The sequence below is a fragment of the Rhinolophus hipposideros genome (genome assembly GCF_964194185.1).
Source record: "Rhinolophus hipposideros genome assembly, chromosome: 9".
Lineage (NCBI taxonomy): Eukaryota > Metazoa > Chordata > Mammalia > Chiroptera > Rhinolophidae > Rhinolophus > Rhinolophus hipposideros.
In genome coordinates this window covers 52,572,638-52,590,154 of record NC_138055.1, presented here as the reverse complement: position 1 = coordinate 52,590,154, position 17,517 = coordinate 52,572,638, and the positions used below count along the sequence as shown (strand labels likewise).

At 57.5% G+C, this 17,517-nt stretch overlaps 1 protein-coding gene across 1 annotated transcript in view; it reads left to right on the top strand.

Moving 5' to 3' along the window:
• The first annotated feature begins 784 nt into the window (after nucleotides 1-784).
• FIGNL2 (fidgetin like 2) overlaps nucleotides 785-17,517 on the top strand; it is a 28,482-nt gene continuing 11,749 nt past the window's right edge. The window contains exon 1 of the mRNA XM_081060247.1: nucleotides 785-985. The gene's annotated coding sequence lies outside the window, so the exon portion shown is untranslated. The remainder of the gene's footprint in view (nucleotides 986-17,517) is intronic.

Below are 17,517 nucleotides of genomic sequence, written 5' to 3'. Positions count from 1 at the left end.
CCCACACTCGCACTCGGAGTGGCGCTGTGCAGCGCGATGGACGTGCCGGCTGTGTGTGTCCACCCTCCGCATCCCGGGCTGGCCCACCCGAGTCTGGGACGCTGGAGGTGTTTAGTTCACCTGGGGGCGGGGAAGGGGGGATGAAAGCGTGAGTAATCAAAGCTTTGGCCCAGGGACAGAGGTAGTCCTGGGAGAGGGGCCTGGGCCGCTAGCGGACGGGGCGGGCCGGCCCGGCTGCTTCCCCCTTTGCCCTTCGACCCAGGAAGCCGCTCACACCCAGCGGACACGCTCGGCGGGCCCGCAGCTCAGTCCCGGCCACCTCCCCCTCAGCGGACAGCTCCCCCACCCTGACGGGCGGGCCCAACCTCCACCCCCACCCCAACTTCCCGCCCCGTCGGCCAGGCCCAGGGGGCGGGCCTGAGAATAGCGCATGGACACTCTCCACACCAAGGGTCATTTGCTCTTCCCCCCCCAGGTGGCTAATTTATTTTAGAGCTCGGGGAGGGAGAGGGGCGGGGCTAGGCAAGGAGGGTTGAGGAGAGGGGCCGGCGAGCCCAGGGGAGGTGGGGGCGGGGCGGGGGCGAGGTGGGGGAGGGCGGGGACTAGGCGGGGGGGTGGAGAGGGCCGGAGAAGGGGCGGGAGTTGGGGGAAGGGAGGGGCGCTAGGGGAGGGGAGGAGCAGGGGAAGGGGAGGGGAGCAAAGGCCTGCGAGGGAGGGCGCTGGGGGCGGGCGAGGGGAGGCGGGGGTGGGGGTGGGGGTCCTGCCTGCGGGGGGAGCCGGGGCGGCCCCTTGTCCAGCCACCCCCACTGCCCAGTCCCGCTCCCGGCCGCGGCGGCCGCAGCAGCCGCAGCAGTAGCGGCTCCAGGATGGTGAGCACCGCTGCCCCCCAGCCCCGGCCTGTCGCCCCCGGCCCGTGCCCCAGTCCCGGGGCCGGACGACCCCCCAGGCCGCGCACACTCACCTAGGACCCGGCCGGGATGCCGAGGTACGGGGCCGCGGGCCGGGCAAGGGCAGGCACGGAAGCGCGCGGCGGGGCCGGGGTCAGGGGGTGGTGACCATTCGGTCGGGTGTCCGGAGCTTTGTCCGCGGGTGCGGGACAGTGCGAGGGCCGGAGAGGGCGGGGGCTGTGGGTCGCGAGGTTCAACTAGGTGGGGGTCGAAGGGCAAGGCCAGCAAGAGACCCGGGCGGGTGCGTGGGAGCCGAGGGTCACTACCAGAGGGGGAAGGGGTGGGCAGAGAAGGGGATCTCTTCGCCGCCGATGGGCACCCTCTTCGCCGCCCCCTTTGGTGCGGAGCCTGCAGCAATAGCGAGTAGCTGGCTCTGGGGGGAGCCTGCGGGATTGGGGGGTGGGGAGCCAGGATTTGCGGGTTCGTGTCCCAGAAGTATCTTGTGTCCGGAGCCTGAGGGCCGGCCCGCAGGCCCCTCCCACACCGTCAGGTCTTTGTCCAGCGGCCCCTGTGTGTGTGGGAGGGGGGGTTGGGGGCTGGGTTCCTGGCCCGGAGATTCCCCAGCATCGTGACGGGGCAGTGACAGGAGACTGAGGCCACTTCGGGCCCTGCGCCCCTAACGCCCTGCGCTTCCTTTCTTTTCTTCTGGCCAGAGGGAGCATAGCCTCCATCTGCGTCAGGGTGTCGCAGGAAGCTGCACTTACCTTTACCCATGGGCTACAGGCTACAAGGGAGACCCTCTGAGCGCCCAGCTCTCTAGACGGAGCCCCTTAAACTTCCCCAATTCACAAGCCCGCTATTGGTCTACACACATTCCCTTGCTAGGAACCAGCTCTGTAGAGGGCTCTTCGCAGAGGGCTGGGCACACAGTAGGTGCTCAGCAAATGCAGGCTCCCTTACCCGGCCCCTCCAGTTCCCGTGCCCCTCTTGGGCGAGGAGGCCTGGAAAGGGGTCTGCGCGGGGGAGAGTGTGAGCGGCCTGGAGCCTGCGCCCAGCGGCAGCCCAGAGCGCAGGGGTGGGTGGACGGGTGGGTGGGCTGTTAAAGGGACGGTCACTAAATCAGGATTAGGCCGTGGGGCTGTCAGGCTGCCTGGCCCAGTCTCCATGGATACCTAATTTGGAGGAGAATAGAAGACGGAAGAATGTTTGTGTTGTCCGCGCGACTGCCGCCGCTGAGCGGGCTCCCGCCCCCGGCCAGGCAGCGAGGAACCGGGACTCGGTCCCAACCTCACTCTGGTTTCTGCGGGGTAGAGGGGCGAACTTCTCGATTCTCCTGGCCCAGAGCCTTCCCTGTGGAGTGGGCCGGATGGCGCCGCACAGGGAGCCCCACACCCGCCCGAGTCCAACCTGAAACCCCTGTGCGTCCTCCTGGGCTGAGCTTCCTCGGAGCTCCCCTCCCCGAGCTTCTCGCTGCGAGCAAACGCCGTTCTCCACTGAGCCTTAGCTGCAGAGGACGGACGCGCTGGGCGGCTCGGGGCGAGGCGCTGCGGGGACTCAGCCGCAGCACCGGTACCCGGCAGCCGCGGGAGCTGCGGGGGTCGGGGGCGGGGCCGGGCTTCCAGGGGTGGGCGAGAAAGGGGCGGGGCTTGCGGGCCGGCGCTGCTGGACCGGGTGACAGGCCTCGTAAATCCCCCTTTCCCATGTTTAACGCCATTTCATTTATTTCCACTTGATTCCACTGGCGTCCGCAGCAGTCACCCTTGTAAGGAGCGACCCCCGTGCCCTCGCTGTAATATCTTATGGGGGAAAGAAGCCCTCTTGGGCCAAAGGGAATTTAGGTCCCCGAGGCAGTGGAATTGCTCCTGGGAGGCCCAGATAACCCCATTCCTGGGGGGGGGGGGCCTCCCATCTTCCCAGGAGAAGAAGAGGGGACTGAGAGACACAGGGATGGCATCTGCGGCCCCGCGGGATTTTCTGGCAGTGGTATAAGGATGGTCTGAGCCAAGGATCCTGGGAGTGGACAATACCAGTACCCAGACTGGAGGGGGCAGGGCAGAGGGACCAGCCCCCACTGTGTCTTTCCCAGAGCCTTGACTTGCCTTCCTCCTGCTCCTCCATGACCACAGCTTTTTATGGAGCAGGAGTCCCCTCCCTCCCCTGCCTGGGCTGCAGCTTTATTGCTGAGATCTCAGACTCTCCGCGCAATTTCACGCCTCTCTGCCTTTGCTCTCTTGCTGTTCCCTCAGCCAAATGCCTTCCCCATTGTCCCTGTCTTTCCACAACCTCCTCATTCTTCAAGGCCCAACTCGGATGCCACACTTCCTCCGCGAAGCCTCCTCGGAGCCCCCAGCTCTTAGCCCGCGCCTGTCCCTCCATGTTCTGGCGCTGCACCTGTACCTACCTCCCTTCAGTTTTGTGGCCAACTCCACCCTAGGCCTTGCCTCCTGGAGGATGGAGGTGGAACATACCCTTTCCTGCCCCTTGCCCCCATGGGCCTGGCACGGGGCTGGGCACCTTGTGGATGACTCATAAATATTTGTCGGCTGAATTAAAGGGGTTTTGTAAGGACAGCCTACAAAGCATGGAATCTGGACACTTTCAGGCAAATAACTATGGGTTCCTGGATGGGTGGAGACCCCTGGGTGGGTCTTCTCCTCCTCCCCCTCCTTGCTGGTCCTCCCCCTCCCCCCAAGTCAGGGGAGGACTTTGCCCCTTCCTCTCCCCACAGATCAGCATTCTTTCCCTGCCATTATCATCCTGTTAAACAGAGAGGCCAGTCAGGATCCATATGGATCACATTAACAATTGCTTATTATCTGGGCCAAGACTGCCCCCACTCTCCACCCCCGGCTCCTACTGCTGCAGTTGCTGGACCCTTTAGGAGCCCAGCCTCCCTGACTCCCCCTCCCCCCACCATCGGTCAGCCGGGGAGGGCAGAGGACAGGCTGGTCTCCCTCACCCTCCCTGTGCCTTCTAGAACTTTGCTTCTTGACTGGGCTGGCAGTTAATGACTCCTTTACCCGATTTAATGAAAACCAGGCCCCCCGCAGGAGAGGTTTAGTGAGGTCCCAGGGTTGCAGCAGGGAAAGATGGACCCTGGGCCTGGGTGCACCTGTGGTCGGCAACAGCCCCTGCCTTCCAGTGGACAGAGGCTGTGGCCAGGGGCGAGCCCACATGGGGTATACTGTTTTCTGCCATCTCAGCCCTGGGCTCATCCTGTTCCCTTCTGGGAGCTGGCAGGCTCGTACAGAAGAGCAAGGCAGGAGAGACCCTGCAAGACTGTGGTACCGGGTCCCAAGCCTTGTGCTGCAGTCAAAGAAGCAAGAAACCCGAGTTTCCTGCAGTGGCAGCTGAGTTGGCCTTGAAGGTTGGAGAATGGAGTTTATGTCGAAATGCATACAGCCCAAGAATACTAGGATGGAAGGGGGCTTCAAGATCACTCAGTCTGGGGGCCCATAACTTTTTTTGATTTACAGACTCCTCAGAGGGACTTATGAAAGCTGTCCCCCCAAAATGCACTTCTATCCATCTACACCGAACTTCGCATTCTGCTTTAGAGGGTTCTTAAGAGTCCTTGGAGCCCATGGGGACCCTACATCAAGAAGCCCTCACCCTAGCCCAGCACCCTATGACGTGCTGAGGGCAGAGTCGGGCCTGCAGCGCAGCACTTTTACCGCCACACACGGTGCTGTCTCCATGGCTTAGTACTGGCAGGTGGATGGGATGAGCTAAGGGACCAGGGGTAGAGGATCAAGGTGATGGGCCAGCCTTGGAATGGGGAAGGTTCCTGCTGCCTGGGCCAGGGTGTGGGGTCATCATCTCATCTGAGTGTGTTGTCTGGACAAAGGATGTCCAGGGTTTTTGTTTTAGAAGCCATTTGTCCCCAGGAACCAGGATGAGTGGCAGGAAAATCGAGCTCTCCTCCAAGTATTTCATAAGTGTCTTGATAAATCATAGCTACCACTTATGCAGCATTTATTAAATACTCTACAGTATGTCTCATCTGTGAAATGGGACCAGGAATGGTTTCTATCTCATAAGCATTGTGCGAATTAAATGAGGCAGGAGTCAGAAGCTGGAAACCCTGAGTTCTAGTGTTGAATGACTGTGGGCCCGTGAGGGCCTGATCAGAAATGCAAGTGACAGTGCTCCGGGCTGTCACTGCCGTTGATGCTGACATTTCCCCACTTGGCCCAGCTAAGGAGAGGGGACTGCGGTGGGAACCACCCCGGTGCCTTGCCCCGATTCACCTTGGGGACTGGAGGTGAGGTGGGGGGTTCTAATGAATGGAAGTGTTGGGCAGTGGCCACGGGCCAGCCTCCATAGGGCGGTGGCCCAGACCCCATTTTTTGATGACCTGTCATGGCCCTCACCCTCGGGGCCAAACTCTGGGCTGCAATGACCCTGCCGCTAGTCAGGTGTCATCACCCTAGATAAATCCCTGACTCTGCATCTTCATTTGCCACATGGGGATGAAAACACTAGGTGACAGAGTCCTGGCTTCAAATAGTGTGCCCTTTGTCTCTGCAATATACACGTACCTTTGGACACCTGCTCAGTGCCTTGGAACCTGGGGACTTCAGGGAACCACTTCCTAATGTAGGAGGAAGGGGGAAAGCATGTATGTGAACGTTCTGACCTATAGCAGTGCTGCCTGGACAGGGCAGAGAGGGGAACTTGGGCTAGGGAGACGACAGCCAGCCTGACTACCCCAGGCACCCGGAAGGTGGAAGCAAACCTCCCTCTACCTGCCCTCACCCCCCCCCCCAGACTGGAGCCCCGTGATCCCCAGCCCGGTGCTGGGATTAATCAGGGATGGCTGGGAAGATGTGACAGAGGCTGCCTTTTGCTCTGACAACCCTGTGTTGAGCATCTGCGGTGTCCAGCTCTGTGCAGGGTCCTTGGTGTACCTCAGCCAGGCTCCAGAGGGTGCCCAGCTTGGGTTGGGATTCCTGAGCCCCTGAGACTCCCCATGCACCCCCTGGGTACCTGTGTCCCAGGGCCTTCACACCGCAGATCTCCCGTGTTTACAGCCCTCAGCTTCCCACGTGGCCAGGGAGGGTCAGAGCACATCCCTCCAGCTGGCATTGCTCTGCCACAGGCACCTAATGTAAAGCACGGCCACACCCCTGCCCATTTGGTCGGGCCCTCCCAGTAGTGCCAGGCCCTGGGTATTTTACCCAGGCAGCCATTCATTCAACCACCATTATTTTCTGATGTGGTCCACATTCAAGGAGCTTATACGACAGTCAGGTACCAGTGAAGAAGCAAAGGGACAGGCTCCGCTTTCAGGACTGCTCTCTTTGGGTTCCCTGTGTAGAAGGGAACCACTGAAGGCATGTGAGCTGGGGGGTGGCATGCTCAGAGCTGTGCAGTGGGCACAGGATGGGTGGGAGAGGAGACACTCAGGGAAAAGGCCAGTACCTCACAGCAGGGCATTGCATCACCGGCTGAGTCCCAAGGAGACTGAGTTCTCAGGGGGAGGCTGTTCAGAGGTGACAGAAGCCCTAATTCAGTGGGAATTAGTGGGAAACAGAGTCCAGCTGCTGCTGACTGGCCTATTTGGCCGATGGATGATCAAGAGTCTGGGGTGTTTGTATTTTTTCCAGGCCAGTGGGGAAAGAAAACTGGTGAGATTCAGGTTATACTGAAAAAATTCAATACCCCCCCTTTTCATGTAGTTCTGCCCCCCTAAGTCTGCCTGTGGGTTCCCTGGGAACTCTGGCCACCAGGGGAAATTGCCCCTTCCACTCAGCTCCTCAGAGAGACAGCATTCATTAGTGGCTGGACCCTCACTCGTCTAAGGGGCTCCTTTTCTAGACAGGCTGTGCCCTATGTGGCATGGCCATTCCTATGTCACCATCTTCCATACCACAGCCCTCTTCAGGCTGGAGTTCAGGCTCTGAGCCCCTTACTGGGAAAGCTAGAGCTGCCTCATTGGGATGGGGAAGGCAGCTCGAGGATCAGGGTGGTGGTTAGGAGTTCAGTGTGGGACTTGTTGCGTTTGCAGTGCCTCTAAGACAGGCAAGTGGGGATGGCCGAGAGAGGAGGAGAGCCTTTCACCCTGCCGGGGCCTCTTGTGCTGAATTCTTTGACTGACGGGGAGCTCATCACTTCTGGAGACAAGCCACAGGTTCTCAGCTAACATTAAGCCAGACATCTTTCCTGGAGCATTCACCTCCTTCGAGAAGGGGGAGGGGTGGAAGGGCTGCAGAGGTGCATAGTCTGCCACCTGCCAGTCGTTCAGGTATTTGGAGATCTCTGGTCCTCAGGAAACTTTCTCCTCCCTATTCCCCAAGCCTTGGTCTGTGGGCTGCGTGCTGCCCTGCGTCTCTCATCACTCTCCTCAGGGCGTGGCAGTGATTGTCGCCAGGGTCTGGAGTCTCAGACCTGCCATGACTTATTTGGTCCCGAGAAGCACTTTGAAATGTGCTAAGCTCTGTGGTGTGTGGCTGAGTGTGGAGGGGGTGGTCGAGAGAAGAGGGCTAAGTGGGGGGAGGATGGCGGGAATCAACCCATGTCTCCGCTTGCTCAGCTGGTAAACGGAACGGCCGCTTCTTAGGTGAGAAGCAGAAAAGCATCTGGAGCCAGACTGCCCAGGCAGGTGGCACCATGTGCTAGCTTGCCGACTCAGACAAGTTAACTGAGCCTCAGTTTCCTCCCCTGTGACGTGGGGACGTCAGTTGCACCTGCTTCCTAGGGTTTTTGTGAGGATCACAGGAACTAATGCGTCAGCAGAGCCGTGCTTGTGCATGTATTGGGATCCACACAGGAGCAGACAGGAGTGGCTGTGGTTGGCCGGTGTTTGCCTCGCACCCTCCCCCAAGTTCTCTTTCTCTCTCTGTTCCTGTGGCCCTGCAGGTGTGGGGGGCCACCCCCCTTGAGGACAACCCTGCCCACTCACACCCAGGTAGACCGGCCAGGCTGCATAGCTGGAGTTACTCAGCTCAGCACCTCCGGGCTGGGAAGGGTGGAGGGGCCCAGGCGCCCCTGGGGAAGCCTGGGTGGGCTGCCTGGGCCTGCTTCCTCACCTCTGCGTAGGCCTCGCCTGCTGGGGCGCGTCCCTCACCCACCCCCAGGCACTGGGAGGGGGGCGTATTGTGCCCAGGAACATAGGATCACCTAGCCTTTGAAGCTTAAGTTTTTTGGAGGTCACATGCCACCTACACGAACTGCAGTCAACCTTGGATCCTAAACCTGGCTTGGGGGGTGGGGGTGGGGGCCGGCTCTAGTGTCTTGCGCTGAGACCTGTGGTCTATGACCCTGGACGAGTTCACGGCTACAGTTGTATTCCAGTGATATTAATTCCCTTTGTAGCACCATGTATTTTAAAATGTTGTCTTCCCTATCTTTACTGAGGTATGATTGACAGAGTCGTCCCATGCATTATTTTTTTAATTGAGGTATAACTGACGTATTACATTTTACTGGTTTCAGGTACTTCTTAATGATTCAACATTTGCATAGGTTGTGAAATGATCGCCACAAAAGTCTAGTTAACATCTATTACCATACATAGCTACAACATTGTTGTCTTGTGTATTTCTATCTTATGCATGGAAAAAGTATTTTTGAGAAGAGGGCCATGTTTACCAGACAGCAAAAGGGACCTGTGCCTGCAAAGTGGTAGAGGGCCCTGAGCTCATGCTGCATCCCACACCCATGCAGGGCCAGGTCCCAGGGACGAGGAGACAGGCACAGAAGGGTCTCACTCAGCCCCGAACAGCAGTGCGGCCCACGCTGGACAGAGCCACAGCCTCCCACACGGGTGCCCGCTCGGCGCGAATGCACTGAGACCCCGAGCGCCCTGGGATGCCTGTTACTGCCTCCATCATTTGTGCGGAGAAGCTAAATGCTCCAGAGAGGGCTTGGCTCTAGCTGGGGCAAAGCACAGGCTTCAGCTGCAAATCTTTGTGCCTCAATGAAAAAGTAAATCATCTTTAAAAAGAGGAATTACTTACAAGTAATTTCTATTGTAAGAAAGTCCTCCAAAGGCCCTGCTCTTCTTACCCCCATTGTATCGGGTAGTTTTTGGAGGGAGGGGACTTTGGGAGGGAAAAGGACAGAGAGGAAAGGGAGTAGGGGGGACTGCTGGGCTACAGAACTGCTGTGCACAGGCCCTGAGGCGGGGTGTCAGAGCAGAGCAGGGAATGGGGAGCAGATGGCATCAACTCTAAATAAGGCCTTTGAGTGGCAGGACCGAGGAGCAGAGGTGGGCACCCGGGAGGGAGCCAGCAAGGGCATCAAAGGCAAAGTGACCTAACAGTCTGGGTGCCCAACTGCAGAACTAGGCAGAGGCCACACCGAGTAAAGGCCTGGAAGCAGGAACATGCATGGCCCAGAGAATGGACTGTCGTGGCCAGAGCGGCCAGAAAGAGCCAGAATGGCAGGAGCCAAGGCTGGAAGGAAGGACACACTAATCTCCCTCTGGTGCCAGGCTCTGGGGTTTGCTGTCCGGCCATGGTGAGTGGGGGTTGAGTCTTTTAGATAGAAGGACCACCCAGGCAGCCATTCAGAAGCGGATTAGGAGGGCAGAGACATGAGTTCAGATGCTGGGCCAGCTGTGGTGGGGAATGTGAGAGTATGTGGGTCCTTTCAGAGGGTGTCTGGGGGCGCAGTGACCAGCTAGATGGGTGGAGGAGGCGCAGGCCTCCAGGGTTTCCTGAGTGAACGAACGAACCTGGAGAAAGAAGGCAGATGTTTTTCCTGGACGTGTTGAGTCTGGGGCTTGGTGGGCCTCCAGGGATCCTAAAGTCTCACCCAGATTCCTAAACCTCCCCCTAAGATTTCCAGGGACCATGAAAGGTGTGGCTCAGGATGAAGTTGGGTCTGACACAGTGGGCTCTCAAGAGCGACCTGAAGGGGCGTGTGACCTTGCTGGGCAGTTTCGAAGAGGCAGAAGTTGGAAGGGTGAGCATGTCAGGGCCCTGGGGCTTCTCTGCTGGCACAGGAGGTGCTGGTGAGAGCGAGCTGATGCCGCAGGACCCAGTCAGAGGTCAGGCTAGCAAGTCCTGGGACCGCATTTTTAGGGATGATGAGCTTGGTTCCCCTCACAGCCTCTGCAGACCCTCCTGCGAGTCAGGGTGACAGGGACTCACTCCTCCAGGGTGGTGCTCTCCCCCCAGGGGCTCGCAGGTGGCTCAGACATTGCACTTCTCTCCTTGAGGCCCTCAAACCCGTTGGATCCTTTTGACACTAGAAAGCATTCCCTCTCCTGCGTCACCCGCCCCCCCCTTCGCAGGCTGAGGCACCTAGCCAGCTTCTTAGGCGCCTGCCCTGTGTCCTGCCCCTTCCCCAGGCCCCCCTCCAGCCAGTCTTGAAAGTACCACCCTTCCTTCTTTGCCCACAGCAGCCTGTGAGGGAGGTGCTACATTCCCCCCCACTCCCCGTCTCTCACCAGAGGAAACAGAAAGAGACACTTGTCCCACATCTCGGAAGCTGACCTCATGAGCCACAGGAGGGAGGTGGGGCTGTGACCTCCACGTGGACCCCCTGGGCTTGCTGAGGGGGAGCTCAGAGACCAGCAGCCCTGGTCAGTCTTTCAGGCTGGCCTTCAGACACCTTCCTAACTAAGGTCACTGATGAGTCCAGGCTGCATCTGTGAGTCCCTGGGAGCAGCCCAGGAGGTGAGGAGAGAGAGGAGAAAGGAAGGAGTGTGTCCTGCTGTAGAATGGGCTCCAACCATAGTCCCCCGAGCAGCCTCCTGTGGAGACTGAATGACATGGAGAACAAGCCCCAGTCCAGGATGCAATGGCCTCTGGGAGGTAACAGCTAGTTCTCCCTACCAGGTATCTCCAAGGAAATGGGTTGGGGACAGGTATTCTTCCTGGATTTTGCCTATCCTGGAGGGAGGGGTAAGATGCGGTAGTGAAGGAAAGGGCTCAGAGCACCCCCAGCAGTGACAGCACCAGGAGGAGGTTGAAGAGAAAACTTGGAGGGGCTGTTGGAAAGAAGGAGGAGGGGGGAGAGTAGGGCTTCAGAGCTGGAAAAGTGATTAGCAGCGCTGATGAGGCTGAAATCAGCCCTGGCAGCCCCGGGGCACACAGGAGAGAAAAGAGCTGTTATTTACGGAGGGCAGACAAAGACAGCTCCCAGGAGGGCCACCCCCCACAGGCAGCCAGATCATACGGGGTACAGGCAGGTCCCCAAGCTCTGGGGACAGATGCCCCTCGTGGAGATCGGGAGTGGGACCGAGTCTGCAGATAAAACGTCAGGAGACTGTGTCCTGGGTCCAGCTCAGGGTTCCCCAGGACTTTGTGCAAGAGTGGGGGAAGCCCAGGAGCCACCCCAGCCTGGAGTGGCAGATAGGCCTTTTGATCAGTGAGTGTGTGAATTGGGATTTTATGGATCGCTTATTCACTGCTGGAGTTGGGGCCCCCAAATTCCTGTGCCCCAGAATGCTTAATCTCGTCCTGAGCTTCCCCCTGGGAGGGGAGAGAGGACAACTCCTGTATCCTCCCAAGGCCCGAGGCTTTGTCATTGCAGGTTGAGGGGTTCAAATGTGCTAATACACTCCCTGGGGGCCACCGGGCAGTGGGACTTTCCCTTCAGTGCTGTGATTGGCCAAGAGACTATGGGGGGGGGGTCATGGCAGCAGCTGGGGGAGTGCTGACCACTGGGCAGTGACTATCTAGCTTGGAACTTGGATTAAGCCCAGAATAAGCCACGTCTCTACCTGGTCAAGCTGGTTAGGGAGCCCACCTGTCCATTTTCACATCCTCTTATTACATCTTGACATGATGGGGACTTCTTCCATGTATGTTGAATGGATGGATGAATGAGTAACTCCATGAGTGACTGCAGTTTTAACTGCAGTTGTGTCTGCTGGAACAATCCAGCACCTACAGATTCCTAAATCTCCCACTAAGATTCCTAAATGGACCCCTCCCCTCATTGAGATTAGCTTTAGCCCAGGCCTGGCTGACACAAGGCCAGACATGAGGGACTGGCCAGGCCTCGGGGGACACAGCTGTGACCCTCGGACTCTGTTGCCACTTGAGAGTGCTTTCACTGTGGTCACGTTTCTCCCTGTCGGCCCCCATCTGTCCTTGGGATTGGATGAGGATGAGGATGGTAGGTGAGGGGGGATGGGTACTGAGCAGCTGATGTGGGGAGGGCAGGAAGCACAGCCGGAAAGGCCAGATGACAAACTGCCCTGTCCTACCTTTCTCTGCTCCTCTTCAGCCTGCCCCTCCTTTCCCAGCCGGCTGCAGGCGGCCTGATGGGGAGTAGTCCGTCCAGCTACCCCGCCCCCTCCCTGGCTTCTGGGGACGCTGGAGCCCAGCCTTGCCAGAAAACGGCCTAGGAGTCCTAAGGAAAGCCGTCTGAGTCCTAGGGAAATCTACCTGGCGATCCTAAGGAGTGAGACTCTTAAGTTCAAGAGAAAGCCGTGGAAGGCTCCAGTTGTTGTGGGAAGCACCCGGCTGCAGACCCGGCTGCAGACCCGAGTCCTGGATGAGATTAGAGCAGCACTGCCCAGCAGGACTTTCCGCAATGACAGGAATGTTCTGTGTCTGCATTGTCCCATACAGTAGCCGCTGCCACACGTGACTCCTGAGCGTGGCTAGTGCTACTGAGCAAGTGAATTTTTAATTTATTTTAACCTTAATAATGTATTTTTAATAATAATTTAAAATAATTAATAAATTTGAGTGAATTTAAATTTAAATAGCCCCCTGTGGCTAGGGGCTGCAGTTTGGGTAGCACAGGATTACAAGCTGTGTTCAGCGGCTGAAGCCAAACCCTTGGGTACAAACCCCTTCCTGACTGTGACCTTGGCAAGGCTCTTCTCAGCGTAGGTTCTCCCTTCCAGTCTGTCAGGCTGTCCAGCCTCAGTGTGGACCATCTGCAGTTAGGGGACCATCTACTCCTGTGGGTGTCTGAGCTGCCCTGGAGAGGTCCTGGGCCAGAGGGGGCCAAACACCCAGGGACAGACCAACAGCCCAGGGTGGGAAAGGGGAGGCTGTACAGAGCTCTAGACTTTGAGGCATCTTAGGAACTTCCTTGGGGGGATTGGGTCAGTCCTAGAAGGCTTCCTGGAAGAGGTGTGTAAGGGGCTGGCTTGGGCTGGAGCTGTGCCTGAGAGCAGAGCCCTGAGGGGGCCCTGTTTGGCGCTGAGGCACCTTGGCAAGGCTGAGAGAGGGAAGGGCTGGCAGAATGGGCTGAGTCTCAGCTTCCCCTCTTACTAGCTCTTTCAACCTTGGGAGAATCACTCCTCTCTAAGCCTCCATTTCCTCTTCTGTAAAATGGGTAGAATATGCTTATCTAGCAGGGCAGTTGTGAGAGTGAGACTGAATGACCACCATGAAAGTTCTTTGCAAACATTAGAAGGCTGGGGGAAAGGGAAGGTTTATCCTCAAGGGTGCTGGGCCCCTGGCCTGGCCTCTCAAGACAACAGATGGTCACAGCTTGTCTGTGGCCCTGACCACGGACACAGGCAGGGATTTCTGCACTCTCCCCTCCCCCCACTGCATGCACACACAGCCCAGATGGCCCCCCCACCCCCCTTGGCCAGTCTCACTCAGGCTGACCTCCTGCTGTTTGGCATTTGACATATGAGGAGTCCAGGGCCAGAGTATACCCCCCATTCACTCCCCACCCCAGAGAGGAGCCAGACTGGCGGGGAGGCCTCACTACCTTGAGGAAGCAGGATCCCAAGGGCCCTGATCTCTTTACCATGTGTCCGGTGGCCTTTGATGGGAATTCCATCGCCCCTTTTGTCCTCCCCCAGAGGCCTGGCTGGGGGAAGAAAGGAGGAAGATTGGAAAAAAAAAGGGAGGCCAGGTGGGACGCCTGGGTGCTGGGCTGGGTGCCCCTCAGCTTCAGGCACCCTTCCCTGTGCACCCCTGAGGTAATTACCTGGCCTCTTGCCACTCTCACCATCTCAAATTTAGTCACCCGGACTTTTTCCTTTATGTGGACACAGAGGCAACTTCATTCCTCTTTGCTCATCTAGTCATCCATCCATTCCTCCATTCTACAGAGTCTGTTATGAATTTATTACGTGCCAGGCACTGTCCTAGATGCCTGGGATATGACAGTGAACAAAACAAACTCTCTCCTCTCATAGAACTTTCTAGTGGGTACAAGAAAATAAAGCAACAAGTAGCTCAGATTATCACGGGTGCTACAGAGACCATCGGGTCGAGGGGGACAGTGTCTGATGAGGTGACAGGTGAGCAGAGACCTGACGGAAATGAAGGTTGTGAGCCCTGTGAAAATCTGGGGAAAGAGTGTTGCAGGCACAGAACACAGCAAGCGGAGTCTGGTGTGGCTGGGGGGGGGGGGCAGGGGACAGCAGCAGAAGGGAGGGGGAAGGAGGTCCTTAGGACCTGGGGGGCTGTGTGAGGACTTTGGCCTTTATTCTGAACAAGATTGTGGGTAGAAGAACGACATGATCGGACACATTTTCATGGGTCATGGTGTTGAGAATAGAGTGGGGCACACGGGTATTAATGGGGAGGTGAGAGCAGAGCCCTGCAGTGCGAGATGGTGCTGGAGGTGCTGAGAATATAAGGTTTGGGCAGATTTTGAAGCCAGGGCCAGTCTGACTTGCCGGTCTGAGGTGTGAAAGAGAGTCAGAGAACCCCAAGATTTCTGGCCGGAATAGTTAAGACGGGATGGACCTACCATTGCCTGAGATGGGGAAGACCGTGCGTGTAGGACCAGCGTGAGGAAATCAGAAGTTTGATGTTTGGACATGTCCATTATGCCAATGAAATATTGAAGTGGAGGTGGTATGAGGAAGAAGGCTGAATGAATACACCAGTGGGGAGCGCATGAGGGAAAACTAGGCTGGAGAACCACGTTTAGGAAGCCTCAGTACAGACGACGGTCAAGGTCACGAGACTAGATGGGGTCTCCAAGGAATTAATGTGGGGAGAAGGTTCCAAGGACTGAGCCCTGGGCTCTGCAAAACTCAGGGGGAGGGGGTTAAAGGGGGCATGACAGAGGCTGGGAGGAGAGGGGGCCGGAACCCAGGGAGGAAGTGTCAGGAAGGAGGGGGGGTCAGCTGAGTCCAGTACCGCTGAGCTGCGCCCCGCTGAGGACTGACCATCAGATGTAACAGCAGGGTCGCTCACTCGAGCCTTTGGAGCCTGTGCAGCGCGGGAGGTGAAAGCCTGGTTGGCAAGGGCTCTGGAGAGAACTGGAGAGGAGGAGTTAGGAAGAGTAGTAGGTGGCTTTCAAACTGTTTTATTCTTGTTTTTTGTTTTGGTAAAAAGCAAGCAATAGGATGCATTTGGAGGGAGATCAAGAGTGTTTTGGACATTCCCCCCTCAGATGGAAGAATAGCAGCACGTCTGTGGGCTGATGAGAATGACAGAGTAGAGAGGGGGAAATTGATGGCGCAGGAGAAGAGAGAATTGAGGGAACAATGTCCGTAAGTGTTGAAAGAGGATGGAACCGGGCACAAGAGGATGAATATCCCCTGTTCTTGCTGCCAGAAGGGAATTTCTCCAGCTTCCCCCAAAGGCAAGGGGTCAGTTAGGGCTGGGAGGCAGCACGAAGAAGGCAGGACTTGCCGGGAACCTGGAAAGTTGGGAAAGAGTTAGTTGGCAGAGGGAGGGCACTTCCAGTGGGTGGGATTGTGTGAGCAAAGGCCTGTAGGCCTGCGTGAGCAGGGCTGATTTTTTTTCTAGATTCTTCAGGCCCTGTGCATAGAGAGGGAAGCTGGTTTGCTTGGCGTTGTTGGAGGCATCAGAGAAGGCTGCGATGTTCACAGTAGAACAAGCAACTTGCCCCAAGACACAAAAAGAATCAGTCCAACAGTGACACGCCGGCCCTGACCATTACCACTCCCTGGAGCTCAGAGCGTGTGACCCCCTTCCCCATCTTCCTATGGCCCTCCCCTCCCCCTTCCCCAGCTCCAAGTACACTAGTTCTCCAGCCAAGGAACATAGATACATGGAGGGAGAGTGTTCAGGTCTTGTGGCTAGACTCCTGCTCCCCTCAGGGGTCTGCCCCTCCATCTGCACGGTTGCCTCACCACTGCCTGGAGAGGTGGGAAAAGACTGTGCAGACCAAGGAGGCCCCCTGCCAACCCTGGCCAGGCCGCACCTACTGTCTGGGACTGGGTTTTATCATCTGTAAACAGTATCTACGCAGACGGGCGCGGTGGGCTGTGAGTGAGTGATGACACGGCTGTGCCAGCACGCCTGCGCGCTCCAGCCCCTCCGCCTTCACCAACCGCAAGTCCACGAATATGCCCCACTGCTTTCCATCTGCAAAGACCCATTTTAGGTGCTGCTCTCATCCCCCTCCAAAAATAGCCTCAACTGCCTCTGATCTTCCAGAATTCATTCTTTTTTTCTTTTGTTGCCTCTCTCCCTTCCTTTCTTTCATGCTTTCTTGACCAGCTGCACCTTGTCTTCTGTTAGAGGACAGAGTCCATGAGGAAGGATCACAGTTTGATCCAATTTGTGTCTCTAGTGGCTGAAGCTGTCCTGAAAGTGTTTGCTGGCTGGCTAGAAACAGGACAGTGTTCCGTGCAGAAAACAGGCTGCAGCCCTCGCACTGAGGAGTTTGCAGTTGCCTCTGGTCTCCTTGGGTTCATCCCCTAAACATTTATTGCTAGGCCCTGTACCAGACCCCAGAGGGGTTCTGGCCGACCCCCCCGACCCCCGCAGGGTTCTGGCCGTCCAACTATGGGGGCACTCTCTGGCCGGGACTGGGAGAGCTTCCTGTGTGGTGAGTGCTGGGGCTGTGGCAGGTGGCCCATCCTTAGGGGTCCTTTTGTTGCCCCCTCCCTCCCTCTCCTCTCCTCTTGTAGTAACGGGGGGTTGGCACGAGGGGGCAGGGCCCAGTGGATGGGGGAACAGTCCTGTTCAAGCTCTGCCAAGCGGCCAGAGACCCCCCGGGGCAACAGTTGTGAGCAGCAGACAAAAAGCTTCGGACAAAAGGCCTGTGGGAGCCTCGGTGAATAGATTAATGAGATTTCCATACGAGGCCCAACAATGGGATTCTCCACTCCAGCCCCTTTGTCCCGGGCTGAGATAATGGAGCCCCAGGGAGCTTGCCCAGGAGGGCGGCAGCAGCCCCTGCTCCACAGGCCTGAAGCCGCCACGCAGCTGCCCCTCCTCCCCTCCCCGCCCCCAGCCCTGTTTGGTCCAGTCCCTCCCTCCCGTGGGTAATGGAATTCTGAATCCTAGAATTTCTGTAAGATGGGGAGACGGTGCCAGGGGCCTCCTTAGGGAGTTGGAGGGGGGCGTTGACACAGCATGGTTGGGGGCCCTTAACACCGCATCGTGTATACAATTTACTTTAAAGGAGTCCTCGTGAGAGAAAAGTTAGGTCCACCATCTACCCCAGCTGTCTCATCTGACAACGGAAGAAAGTGAAGCTGACAGGCAGGGATTAGGTGTCATGACCAGGGTCCTACAGTGACAGCGCGAGTGTTTGTTGCCCCTGCATGCCAGGCTGGGAGTGGAGTGTCAGGGAAAAACACACTCCCTCTACTCACACACTACACACTGCCTCACTTCTGACACCAAATCTGCGGGTTTTCCACACTAGCCAATTCTGCAAAACCAGCTGGGTGTCCTACAAATGTAGCTCAATTCTGAAACTATCCGGGGATAGCCTCAGATTCTATAGGTTAAGGACTCAGTCCCAGCTCAGATGCTAATTGCAA